General features: G+C 45.5%; 2 non-coding genes across 2 annotated transcripts; one reads left to right on the top strand and one right to left on the bottom strand.

Annotated features, from left to right (window-relative positions):
- Positions 1-1,960: 1,960 nt before the first annotated feature.
- On the top strand, positions 1,961-2,041 carry trnas-cga (transfer RNA serine (anticodon CGA)). The gene has a single exon. It is a non-coding gene; the product is annotated as a tRNA-Ser (tRNA).
- Positions 2,042-9,189: 7,148 nt separating this feature from the next.
- On the bottom strand, positions 9,190-9,281 carry trnar-ucu (transfer RNA arginine (anticodon UCU)). Its single transcript is given in 2 exon segments — positions 9,190-9,225; positions 9,245-9,281. It is a non-coding gene; the product is annotated as a tRNA-Arg (tRNA).
- Between the last annotated feature and the right edge of the window lie 4,354 nt (positions 9,282-13,635).

Here is a 13,635-nt window from a genome sequence, read left to right as displayed (position 1 = left end):
GAGACCATCAGGACACACGCACAATGCCACACAGAAAAGGTGCCGAGATGGTGAAACTGTTTTTTTCGGAAAATGTGTTTTCTGCTGCACACAGAGAGGCCCTGTTTGTAAATGTATATCCTGCTGTGTAACTGTGCTCTCTGCTATGTAACTGTGCTCTCTGCTGTGTAACTGAGCTCTCTGCTGTGTAACCGTGCTCTCTGCTGTGTAACCGTGCACTCTGCTGTGTAACTGACCTCTCTGCTGTGTAACTGTGCTCTCTGCTGTGTAACTGTGCTCTCTGCTGTTTAACTGAGCTCTCTGCTGTGTAACTGTGCTCTCTGCTGTGTAACTGTGCTCTCTGCTGTGTAACTGACCTATCTGCTGTGTAACTGAGCTCTCTGCTGTGTAACTGAGCTCTCTGCTGTGTAACTGGGCTCTCTGCTGTGTAACTGAGCTCTCTGCTGTGTAACTGGGCTCTCTGCTGTGTAACTGACCTCTCTGCAGTGTAACTGAGCTCTCTGCTGTGTAACTGAGCTCTCTGCTGTGTAACTGTGCTCTCTGCTGTGTAACTAAGCTCTCTGCTCTGTAACTGACCTCTCTGCTGTGTAACTGAGCTCTCTGCTGTGTAACTGAGCTCTCTGCTCTGTAACTGACCTCTCTGCTGTGTAACTGTGCTCTCTGCTGTGTAACTAAGCTCTCTGCTGTGTAACTGACCTCTCTGCTGTGTAACTGAGCTCTCTGCTGTGTAACTGTGCTCTCTGCTGTGTAACTGTGCTCTCTGCTGTCTGCTGTGTAACTGAGCTCTCTGCTGTGTAACTGTACACTGCTGTGTAACTGAGCTCTCTGCTGTGTAACTGATCTCTCTGCTGTGTAACTGTGCTCTCTGCTGTTTAACTGAGCTCTCTGCTGTGTAACTGTGCTCTCTGCTGTGTAACTGTGCTCTCTGCTGTGTAACTGACCTATCTGCTGTGTAACTGAGCTCTCTGCTGTGTAACTGAGCTCTCTGCTGTGTAACTGGGCTCTCTGCTGTGTAACTGAGCTCTCTGCTGTGTAACTGGGCTCTCTGCTGTGTAACTGACCTCTCTGCAGTGTAACTGAGCTCTCTGCTGTGTAACTGAGCTCTCTGCTGTGTAACTGTGCTCTCTGCTGTGTAACTAAGCTCTCTGCTCTGTAACTGACCTCTCTGCTGTGTAACTGAGCTCTCTGCTGTGTAACTGAGCTCTCTGCTGTGTAACTGAGCTCTCTGCTGTGTAACTGAGCTCTCTGCTGTGTAACTGTACACTGCTGTGTAACTGACCTCTCTGCTGTGTAACTGAGCTCTCTGCTGTGTAACTGTGCTCTCTGCTGTGTAACTGTGCTCTCTGCTGTCTGCTGTGTAACTGAGCTCTCTGCTGTGTAACTGTACACTGCTGTGTAACTGAGCTCTCTGCTGTGTAACTGATCTCTCTGCTGTGTAATTGTGCTCTCTGCTGTGTAACTGTGCTCTCTGCTGTGTAACTGTGCTCTCTGCTGTGTAACTGTGCTCTCTGCTGTGTAACTGAGCTCTCTGCTGTGTAACTGTTCTCTCTGTTGGAACCGTGACTCTGCCGGTGACAGATCTTCAGTGTGGTTGTGCTAATCATTCCCTGTTGTGTAAATGTGTTCCCAGTTGTGGAAATATGGTCCGTCTGAATAAGAACCTTTCTGCGCCATTACTGAGACGAAATTTCAATTCCAGATTTATCAAATCTTGTCACGAAAGGTGAGTTCAGGCCTCTGGATTCCCAGTCCAGCGACATAATCTTGTGTTCCTGTTATCAAAACAGTTCGTTCTCCTTAACATTCTCAATACTGTGAAGGTTCATCTAATGGTTTTTTCCCCACGCAGTTTCAATCCCTACTCAAAGAAAGACTGGGACACCGTTCATCGCATTACTGCAATCCCGCGTGTCTGATTTTACAATGCTTTCTATAGAACGAATTGGTTGCATAGCTGTCAGCCGCGATGGCCGAGTGGTTAAGGCGTTGGACTCGAAATCCAATAAATTTCCCCGCGTAGGTTCGAACCCTACTCGCAGCGAAATAACGGCCATGTTGGAGCCATTTGTTCGAAAAATGCAGTTTTGTGTCATCATTCAATGTATTCTGATGAAATGTCATTACATTAGAATCTTCTTGTGCCCTGAAGCTGTTTTTCTTATTCTGTTTTCGCTCTGAATTTTCTTATTTGTCAGGACAAGATCATCACCTCAGTAACGTTCATATTAACTTCGTCAGGAAGCAGAATTGTGAAAATGTCTGATCACAAAGCAATGTGAAATTTATTTTTGTCACATCTTTTGCCAGAATTCATCATATGTCAGAATTTTTAATGTCTCTCATTGTGAAACTGACCAGCCGAACTGAAAGTTCTAAATAAAGCAGCGCAACAAATTGAAGGCTTGTCAACAGCCGGGAAGGGAGCAATGCTCCCCATATACCGTCCCTGCTGACTCACCATGGCCCAACTATTGTTTATCTTCACTTTTCATTTGCTTGAGAGACTGTTTTTAATCATTCTTACAATGTTTATGCTATTTCACTCCAATTTAAAAATGTTCCTGAAAGTGTCAGGAACCATCCAGGAGATGGCACCAGTCCACAATACATTTATTGATGCTATTTATTTCTGATGTTCTGTGTGTAACAACAATCGCTTATTGTCACAAGTAGGCTTCAATGAACTTACTGTGAAAAGCCACATTCCGGCGCCTGTTCAGGGAGGCCGTACGGTACCATTACATAGGACTCTTACTCCGGCCTGAGACCTCAACTTGTCCTTGTGTCCCGATGCTGCCGTTTGTAACCTGCTTTGTAACCATCACTTTTATGAATTAGTCATCATTTTGTAAGTAACTTAGGTGCTAATTTCACCAGGTACCAGGTGTGTCCATAACACAGTTTGTAAACTGAAATGTACTTGTCTCATTTTTCTGGCCCGGATAACCCAGCTGTTTACTATTGTTTCTAACTGAGAACTCATGTGTTCAAAAAACATTTGTACTGAAAAAGAATGAAGGTGGATTTTAAGAAAGAAGCGCACAAATGAAGGTTATTTTGTTTATTGAATTTGAGGAGTGTCCAAATTTAAAATGCTCATGAATGAAAGTGTCTTTGCCGAACGCCTCCCGTTCAGCCAGGAGATGGCACCAGTCCACAATAAATGTATTTATGCAGTTTATTTCCAATGTTAGGAATCATTACATAGGGCTCTTACTCTGGCCTGAGAGCTTACCTTGTCTCTGTGTCCTGAGGCTGCCATCTTCACCCTGTTTAAGCAATCATAGAATACTTCTTGTGCAGAAGGAGGACATTCGGCCCATCGAGTCTGCACTGATCATCCGAAGGAGCACCCAACCTACGGCCCATACCCACGTAAACGTTTGGACTCTAAGGGCTAATTTAACATGGCCAATCCACCTAAACTGGACATCTTTGGACAGTGGAGGAAACTCACGCAGACACGGGAAGAACGTGCAAGACTGTAACCCAAGGCTGGAATTGACCCCGGGTCCCTGAGTGTTAACCACGGTGACACCCAAAAGCCGACTCTGGTGGGATTTGAATCTACCGCCTCATGGCCACGAATTGCATGTTTTTGTATTAGTCGTCATAATGTAAGCCATGATGTGGTGATGCCGGTGTTGGACTTGGGTGGGCTCAGTAAGAAGTCTTACAGCACCAGGATTAAGTCCAACAGGTTTCTTTCGATTCACCTGAGGAAGGAGCTGCGCTCCAAAAGCTAGTGATTCGAAAGAAACCTGTTGGACTTTAACCTAGTGTTGTAAGACTTCTTATCACAATGCAAATACATCAGTTGCTGATCTCATCAGGCTCCAGGAGTGTCCGTAAACTGAATGTTGCTTGTGTCATTTTACTGACGCGATTAACCCAACTTTTCACTCTTGTCTCTATTTACGATTTGCTATTGTTTACTAATATTACTTACATTTATTATTACTGTTATTATTATTTACATTGTGTATTTATGCATGTCTTATCAATGACCTAGAGGAAGGCACAGAAGGGTGGGTGAGTAAATTTGCAGATGATACTAAAGTCGGTGGTGTTGTCGATAGTGTGGAAGGATGTAGCAGGTTACAGAGGGAGATAGATAAGCTGCAGAGCTGGGCTGAGAGGTGGCAAATGGAGTTTAATGTAGAGAAGTGTGAGGTGATTCACTTTGGGAGGAATAACAGGAATGCGGAATATTTGGCTAATGGTAAAGTTCTTGAAAGTGTGGCTGAGCAGAGGGATCTAGGTGTCCATGTACATAGATCCCTGAAAGTTGCCACCCAGGTTGATAGGGTTGTGAAGAAGGCCTATGGAGTGTTGGGCTTTATTGGTAGAGGGATTGAGTTCTGGAGTCGGGAGGTCATGTTGCAGCTGTACAGAACTCTGGTCCGGCCGCATTTGGAGTATTGCGTACAGTTCTGGTCACCGCATTATAGGAAGGACGTGGAGGCTTTGGAGCGGGTGCAGAGGAGATTTACCAGGATGTTGCCTGGTATGGAGGGAAAATCTTATGAGGAAAGGCTGACGGACTTGAGGTTGTTTTCGTTGGAGAGAAGAAGGTTAAGAGGAGACTTAATAGAGGCATACAAAATGATCAGGGGGTTGGATAGGGTGGACAGTGAGAGCCTTCTCCCGCGGATGGATATGGCTGTCACGAGGGGACATAACTTTAAACTGAGGGGTAATAGATATAGGACAGAGGTCAGAGGTAGGTTCTTTACGCAAAGAGTAGTGAGGCCGTGGAATGCCCTACCTGCTACAGTAGTGAACTCGCCAACATTGAGGGCATTTAAAAGTATATTGGATAAACATATGGATGATAATGGCATAGTGTAGGTTAGATGGTTTTTGTTTCGGTGCAACATCGTGGGCCGAAGGGCCTGTACTGCGCTGTATTGTTCTATGTTCTATGTTCTATGTTATGTTTTACATGTATGAACCGATCTGTCTGGACTGTATGTAGAACAATACTTCTCACTGTACCTCGGTCCACGTATTATGGGCCAGGGTTTAGAGAACCCCAAAGTATATCACGGAGTTCACCTGACCCACAACTTTAAATACATTTTGGTTATGGGGAGCACAAGGGCCCATTTTACAGGTGTGATGCAACAGAGATCTAAAGTATGTTTAAAACAAAAGTATTTTTATTACATGAATCCAGTTAACATTTTATAAACACACAGTAAACAGTATATCAACTACAAATCCTGACCACTCCCCAAAAGATACAGGACTCTATAGACAACCCTTCATAACTTTCCAAACACCATCTGGCCTTTGCTTGCGAAATCCAACCAACTGTCCTGGCTTGAAACAATTCACACCTCTTTAACCTGGGGTTATCCCTCTCTCTGGCTCTGTAAAGACTTAATTACCTGCAAATGCTCGCATTTAAAGTCTTGCATCTTTGACTTTGTCTGTATAAATGTTTCTGGAACCTACCTCTCCATTCAGCTGGGGAAGGAGCAGCGCTCCGAGAGCTAGTGATTTGAAACAAACCTGTTGGACTTTAATTTGGTGTTGTAAGACTTCTTACTGTATGTGAGAAGGGATAGAATCTCCGTGAAAAAAGACCATTGGATTTGGAGTCCAACCCTTGAACTATTCGAAAATCTCAGCTCCCTAAACGCACTGTTCGACTGATTAAATTGTTGGTGTAACAATATCAGTTACAGATATTCCAGAAATTCATGTTTTTTTAAAAAACATTGCGGTCAGTTGGGCGCAGTTGGTGAAGAAGTGAAGTATTGACTGCGGTGCATTATCTAACCAATCAGAAAAGGTACCAGCTTACACCTGACTAAAGTTAACCAGTTCTGATGCCTTTCAATTCCAGATTTATTAAATCAGTGAATTTAACTGTCACCAGAGGCCGTGTTGGGATTTATTCTCTGTCCCAAAGATTAGTTCGGGCCGCTGGTTTCCCAATCCAGTGTCATAACCTTTCACCCCAGTTAACAAAACCGTCCATTCAGCTCATTACTAAACACCTTCCTGAGTAGATTAGAATTCCCGCCACAGAATCTTATTGAACCGATTGACACAAAACATTTTGTTCTGGATGGAGCTTCGATTGTTTATCCAGATCAAACAGAAATTGTGGATTCCTTAGGATCTAAGCAGAGTACCAAGATGAGAAACAATTGAATGAACAAAATAGCAAGAAAATAGATTCTGAGACAAGTCGGGAAATGTTTAGACGGAAACGCGGAACTTTGAGCTGAGGAAGGAAAACCAGCAATGTGATTTCGGTTTGAAACGGCCGCGGCAGGACTCGAACCTGCAGTTTTCTGATATTATCAGTAGATTCACCTTATCCGTTAGGCCACGCAGCCACCTGCTGCGCTGAGATAACTGATGTTAACATCATGTGAGAAAATACTGTGACTAGACGTGTTTCATTTCTGTGTTTTGATGATCCGCTGATTCCCAGATTCCATAAAATACAAGGGAAAGCTCCAGCTGCCGGACTTGGTCATTTTCGATGTCGAAAACTCCTTTCACCCTGTGAGCCGTGAAGATTCATGGAGCAACATCCACAAACTCGGCTGCTTCCGGACATGTGTCACATCCTCTGCCTGCTCCACAATCACATACAGTCAGTGATCCTCACCAAGTGAACGAACACAAACTCCCCTCAATAAAAACTGCAGAGAAAGAAAGGGAGCGTCATTGCACCAATTCACTTTTCCATTTTCCTCACTTCAATATTGTACCTGCCACCCAGCAACTTCCCCACAGGCCTGGAGAAAATCAAAGGAAGGACAGGAAATTGTTCACACTCCAACCATCTTCATTGGAAAGACAAACTCGATCTTCAGTCATTGAGCTCTAGGCTGTAGGTAATGTTTGTGTGGGTGCTGACTCAGAAACTTAGCCCAGGTCACTGCAGTTATGGATTTGATATCATTTGCGCTGGGAGTTTCTGATAGTGCGTCGTGTGTCAGGATGGCCGAGTGGGTCTAAGGCCAGTTCGTAGTTCAGGTCGCAGTCTCCTCTGGAGGCGAGGATTGAAATCCCACCCCTGACATTGACAGTTCCTCCGCGAGGGTCCATCCAACCCCGCGGGATCTCTCACCTGGAAACACAAGGGGAGCAGATACAGAGAAACAGCGACCACCTGCAAGTTCCACTCCGAGACACACACCATCCTGGGAAATATATCACCCTTTCTGTGGCTGGCTCACAATCCCGGAACTCCCTCCCTAACGGCACTGTGTGTGTGCATACACCACATGGACTTGCAGCGGCTCAAGATTCACGTCACCGCCAAATTCTCAAGGGTAATACATTTTGGACAATAATTGTTGACGGATTCAGCGACACTCACATCCCGTCAAATATTTTAAAAAATATTTTGGAAACCGAGTCCCCTGAACTCAGCTCAGAAAGTTCACAAATCACAAAGCAAATTACTTCAAATATTGATCATCATAAATAATAAACACAGGAAATGCTGCAAATGCTCAGAATTAAACAGCATCTGTGGGGAGAAAACTAGAAGCAGCGTTCCAGCTCTGTGATTGGATCATTTCCTTCTCTCTCAATGTGAAATCCTGGACTCAGCTGATAAACAGCAAGATGCCAATCACCAGTCATCAGTATCAGAAACAATGAACCTTTAGGATAGCGAGGCCGAGCGGTCTGAGGAGATGGGTTTAGGTTTCAGTCTCTTCGAGGATGCGGGTGGAAGTCCAACCGCTGCCAACATTTGTAGGAAAAGCGGCTAAGGTGGGAAATGGAAATAAAAGTGAACGATGTTGCAAAACTCTTGCTCTTCTCCCAAAATATCTTTCCGTTACTGACATTGTTGTGTCCTGTGTAAGTCGAGCTGAACTGATTTGGTGCCGCTTGTTCTCACCTTGCAGCCCGTCAGTCTCCGTATTCCAGGGACCATTTATGACATCATCAAAAACGCCCTCCCCTGCTCTCCCCATTCACCAGACTGAAGGGACAATCCCCTCCGCGACCGCTGCTCCACCGCCAATATCCGCTCACTTTCTATCTGCACCTTTCTTTGCAAGTGCAGGAGATGCAACTCCTGTCTTTTTACCCCCTCCCTCCTCATTATCCAAGGGCCCAAAACACTCATCCCAAGTGAACCAGTGAGACACTTGTGCTTTTCAGTTTAATCTCCTGTATCATAGATTATCATCGAATTCACAGTGCAGAAGGAGGCCATTCGCCCCCAACGGTATTTGCTGCCACAATTTGGTCTCATCTACTTCAACAGGTCAGATAACAGACTGTGACCGCTTTGATAAATCTCTGTTCAATCCACAATCATGACTTTGAGTTTCCTGCCACTTGTCATTTCAATTCTCCACCTCCCCACTCTGACCTTTCTGTCGTTGGTCATCCGTGTTCCAATGGCGATTAACGGAAACTCGAGTAAAACCACCTCAACATTTAAGTAGCCACCCACAGAACTCCGTCCTCAACATCGAGCTCAGTAATTTTAGATTATGTTTTGTTTGGTGTGTTTCTTGCCCGTCCCCGTTTTTTTGCTTCTAATTGCATTCATTCATTTTGCACTTGGACGGCGGAGAGACAGCTGGAGATTTTTCTAGAATGAATTGTAGAGCTCAAGGCTCAGACAGCTGAAGACGCGGCCGCCATTGATGGAAAAATGAAAAGTGCAAATGACAAGAGGACAAGGAAAGAGAAAGGTCTGGGAATGGAACCGGAACTCCAGTGAGAAATCTCCCCCTGAACCGCTAATGTTCACACGGCCGCTCATTCCACGTGTCCAGTCGGAAACATGTCTGAAGGACCATGCAGTCTGACAGAGCGCCTGTGATCATCCTCCACTGTCTGATCTAAAGCTGCAACATGAGCTGTTCATCACAGCTGTGATAAACGTGTTGGTGTTAGATTCACATCATCCAGTGGTGTCGATTCACATCATCCTTGTTTGGAGCTGCCTGTGAGGAACAAACTGCCCGCTGATATATCTGCACGGTTTGCAATCTGTCTGAGGAGGGAACAGACTGACTCTGGTCAGCAGCTTTCAAAGATTTTATTTATGGGATTTCTTCTGTGACGTTGTTCTGATGGGAAAGCGGAGAGTGACTGGAGTCGCCTTTCAGAAGGAAGTTCGGGGCGGCAGTTTCACTGACCTGGAGACATTGATAAACCTGTTGCTGATTTATTCAAACCTTGCCTAAAAACCGACTCTGGTGGGACTCGAACCCACAACCTTTGAATGTCTCATCACGACAGCGACTAGAAGCCCAACGCGCTATCCGTTGCGCCACAGAGCCACACCTGCAACGCTTTCCCATCCCCATATGAGGATTTCTGTAGTTGTCCAACAGGCAGTTCAAAAGTTCAGTAATTCGCAGAGTGACGACATTTCAAAACTACTTCATTGTCTGGGAATGTTTTGGACCGTCCTGTGGCTGTGAAAAGCGCTACAGAAATTCTAGTAAAACTCCGAAAGCACACAGCCAGGTTGGTGCAATGGGAGGACATGTAGCAGACAAGGAATGAGGCGATTTATTTTTGTAGGAAGAACAGAAGTAGACAATATAAAATAAAGTGTCTATTTACAAGAAAGAGTGCAGGAACAGCGGGACATGTGTCCAAATCATTGAAGGTGACAGGGCAGGCTGTAAGAGTCGTTTATAAATCAAACAGTGTCATGACTTTATTAATAGCGGCACTGAGTACAAGATGACAGAGGGGTCATCTCTCCCTTTTCAGCTCCTGACTGCAGAGGCTTTTCTTGTGAAACCGTTTATTGGAAAACCTCTTTCCCTGGAGGGAGGCGGGAGTTTGGAACTCCCTGCCTGAAAGGTTGGTGGAGCAGATCCCCTCATAATATCTAAGAAGTGTTTAGATGGGCATTTGCGATCCCAGGGTACACGAGGCGATGATCCAAGTGCTGGGAAATGGGATGAGAATGGTTCGGTGGTTGTTTCTGACCGGCACAGATGCGATGGGCTGAAGGGCCATTTCTCTGCTGTCTGATTCGATGACTTTCTGAATGAAATGCAACATGTGTTTGCAGCTGTCTCTGTCTATATCCTGTTGTATTCACAGGAACAAACAAACTAGGCTGGTCGTTGAGCACCTCGAGACTGTTCTGCCCTACATTTAGATTGAGTAAGGGCTCCGTGTATTTTAACTCCAGCTCCCTGACTGGATTTCAGAAACCCTCCACAAACGGCAGTCTTATTGAATAATACAGATCCCAGAGATGGATAATCAGCGATAATCACAGCCAGAGAGACCTGCAATAACCCTCAGAGCAGGAAAGACAACTCATTGTCCTTTGGCCCAACAGCAAAATACTGCGGATGCCGCAAATCTGAAACAAAGACAGAAAATGCTGCAAATATTCAGCTGACCCGGCAGCTTCTGTGGAGAGAGGAACAGGTCGTTCCAATGAAGGGTCAGGATCTGAAATGTTAACTATTTCTCTTGTCAGTGATACCACAGATTCGTAAAATATTTCAAGCATTCCGGTTTGTTCAGCTAAACATCCTCACACTCTGTAGCTTAGATCAATCCCAGCAGGGTGTCACTGCGTTTGACCTGATCTGTGTGATTGAACACTTCCTCCATAAAGTCACAGAGTCATAGATGTTTACAGCATGGAAACAGGTCCTTCGGCCCAGCTTGTCCATGTTGCCCAGTTTCTATCACCAAGTTAGTCCCACTTGCCCACATTTGATCCATGTCCCTCTATATTCACCCTGCCCAGGTAAATTTGATTTGATAAAATTAGCATTTGATAAGGTTCCCCATGGTAGGCTTATGCAGAAAGTAAGGAGGCATGGGATAGTGGGAAATTTGGCGAGTTGGATAACGAACTGGCTAACTGATAGAAGTCAGAGAGTGCTGGTGGATGGCAAATATTCAGCCTGGATCCCAGTTACCAGTGGCGTACCGCTGGGTCCTCTGCTGTTTGTGATTTTCATTAATGACTTGGATGAGGGAGTTGAAGGGTGGGTCAGTAAATTTGCAGACGATACGAAGATTGGTGGAGTTGTGGATAGTGAGGAGGGCTGTTGTCGGCTGCAAAGAGACATAGATAGGATGCAGAGCTGGGCTGAGAAGTGGCAGATGGAGTTTAACCCTGAAAAGTGTGAGGTTGTCCATTTTGGAAGGACAAATATGAATGCGGAATACAGGGTTAACGGTAGAGTTCTTGGCAATGTGGAGGAGCAGAGAGATCTTGGGGTCTATGTTTATACATCTTTGAAAGTTGCCACTCAAGTGGATAGAGCTGTGAAGAAGGCCTATGGTGTGCTCGCGTTCATTAACAGAGGGATTGAATTTAAGAGCCGTGAGGTGACGATGCAGCTGTACAAAACTTTGGTAAGGCCACATTTGGAGTACTGTGTACAGTTCTGGTGGCCTCATTTTAGGAAGGATGTGGAAGCTTTGGAAAAGGTGCAAAGAAGATTTACCAGGATGTTGTCTGGAATGGAGAGTAGGTCTTACGAGGAAAGGTTGAGGGTGCTAGGCCTTTTCTCATTAGAACGGAGAAGGATGAGGGGCGACTTGATAGAGGTTTATAAGATGATCAGGGGAACACATAGAGTAGACAGTCAGAGACATTTTCCCCGGGTGGAACAAACCATTACAAGGGGACATAAATTTAAGGTGAAAGGTGGAAGATATAGGAGGGATATCAGAGGTAGGTTCTTTACCCAGAGAGTAGTGGGGGCATGGAATCACTGCCTGTGGAAGTAGTTGAGTCGGAAACATTAGGGACCTTCAAGCAACTATTGGATAGGTACATGGATTACGGTAAAATGATACAGTGTAGATGTATTTGTTCTTAAGGGCAGCACGGTAGCATTGTGGATAGCACAATTGCTTCACAGCTCCAGGGTCCCAGGTTCGATTCCGGCTTGGGTCATTGTCTGTGCGGAGTCTGCACGTCCTCCCCTTGTCTGCGTGGGTTTCCTCCGGGTGCTCCGGTTTCCTTCGGGTGCTCCGGTTTCCTCCCACAGTCCAAAGGTGTGCAGGTTAGGTGAATTGGCCAATGATAAATTGCCCTTAATGTCCAAAATTGCCCTTGGTGTTGGGTGGGGGTGTTGAGTTTGGGTAGGGTGCTCTTTCCAGGAGCCGGTGTAGACTCAAAGGGCCGAATGGCCTCCTTCTGCACTGTAAATTCAATGATAATCTATGATTAATCTAGGACAAAGGTTCGGCACAACATCGTGGGCCGAAGGGCCTGTTCTGTGCTGTATGTTCTATGTTCTATGTAAATATTTCACTGTATTTTAAAGGAAAACATTGTACCGATTCTACACTGCCTCTGGCAGCCCATTTCGGATGCTCACCACCCTCCGCGTGAAAGCAAATCCTCTCTGGTCTCTTTTGCATCTCTCCCCTCTCACCTTAAACATATAGGAACATATAGAACATAGAAAATACAGCACAGAACAGGCCCTTCGGCCCACGATGTTGTGCCGAACCTTTGTCCTAGATTAATCGTAGATTATCATTGAATTTACAGTGCAGAAGGAGGCCATTCGGCCCCCCGAGTCTGCACCAGCTCTTGGAAAGAGCACCCTACCCAAACTCAACACCTCCACCCAACACCAAGGGCAATTTGGACATTAAGGGCAATTTATCATTGGCCAATTCACCTAACCCGCACATCTTTGGACTGTGGGAGGAAACCGGAGCACCCGGAGGAAACCCACGCAGACACGGGGAGGACGTGCAGACTCCGCACAGACAATGACCCAAGCCGGAATCGAACCTGGGACCATGGATCTGTGAAGCAATTGTGCTATCCACAATGCTACCGTGCTGCCCTTAAGAACAAATAAATCTACACTATATCATTTTCCCGTAATCCATGTACCTATCCAACAGCTGCTTGAAGGTCCCTAATGTTTCCGACTCAACTACTTCCACAGGCAGTGCATTCCATGCCCCCACTACTCTCTGGGTAAAGAACCTACCTCTGATATCCCTCCTATATCTTCCACCTTTCACCTTAAATTTATGTCCCCTTGTAATGGTGTGTTCCACCTGGGGAAAAAGTCTCTGACTGTCTACTCTATCTATTCCCCTGATCATCTTATAAACCTCTATCAAGTCGCCCCTCATCCTTCTGCGCTCTAATGAGAAAAGGCCTAGCACCCACAACCTTTCCTCGTAAGACCTACTCTCCATTCCAGGCAACATCCTGGTAAATCTTCTTTGCACCTTTTCCAGAGCTTCCACATCCTTCCTAAAATGAGGCGACCAGAACTGTACACAGCACTCCAAATGTGGCCTTACCAAAGTTTTGTACAGCTGCATCATCACCTCACGGCTCTTAAATTCAATCCCTCTGTTAATGAACGCGAGCACACCATAGGCCTTCTTCACAGCTCTATCCACTTGAGTGGCAACTTTCAAAGATGTATGAACATAGACCCCAAGGTCTCTCTGCTCCTCCACAATGCCAAGAACTCTACCGTTAACCCTGTATTCCGCATTCATATTTGTCCTTCCAAAATGGACAACCTCACACTTTTCAGGGTTAAACTCCATCTGCCACTTCTCAGCCCAGCTCTGCATCCTATCTATGTCTCTTTGCAGCCGACAACAGCCCTCCTTACTATCCACAACTCCACCAATCTTCGTATCGTCTGCAAATTTACT

The sequence above is a fragment of the Scyliorhinus torazame genome, unplaced genomic scaffold (genome assembly GCF_047496885.1).
Source record: "Scyliorhinus torazame isolate Kashiwa2021f unplaced genomic scaffold, sScyTor2.1 scaffold_1077, whole genome shotgun sequence".
NCBI lineage: Eukaryota > Metazoa > Chordata > Chondrichthyes > Carcharhiniformes > Scyliorhinidae > Scyliorhinus > Scyliorhinus torazame.
Note: the sequence above shows the minus strand (reverse complement) of the source record. Positions and strands in the feature narration are given on the sequence as shown.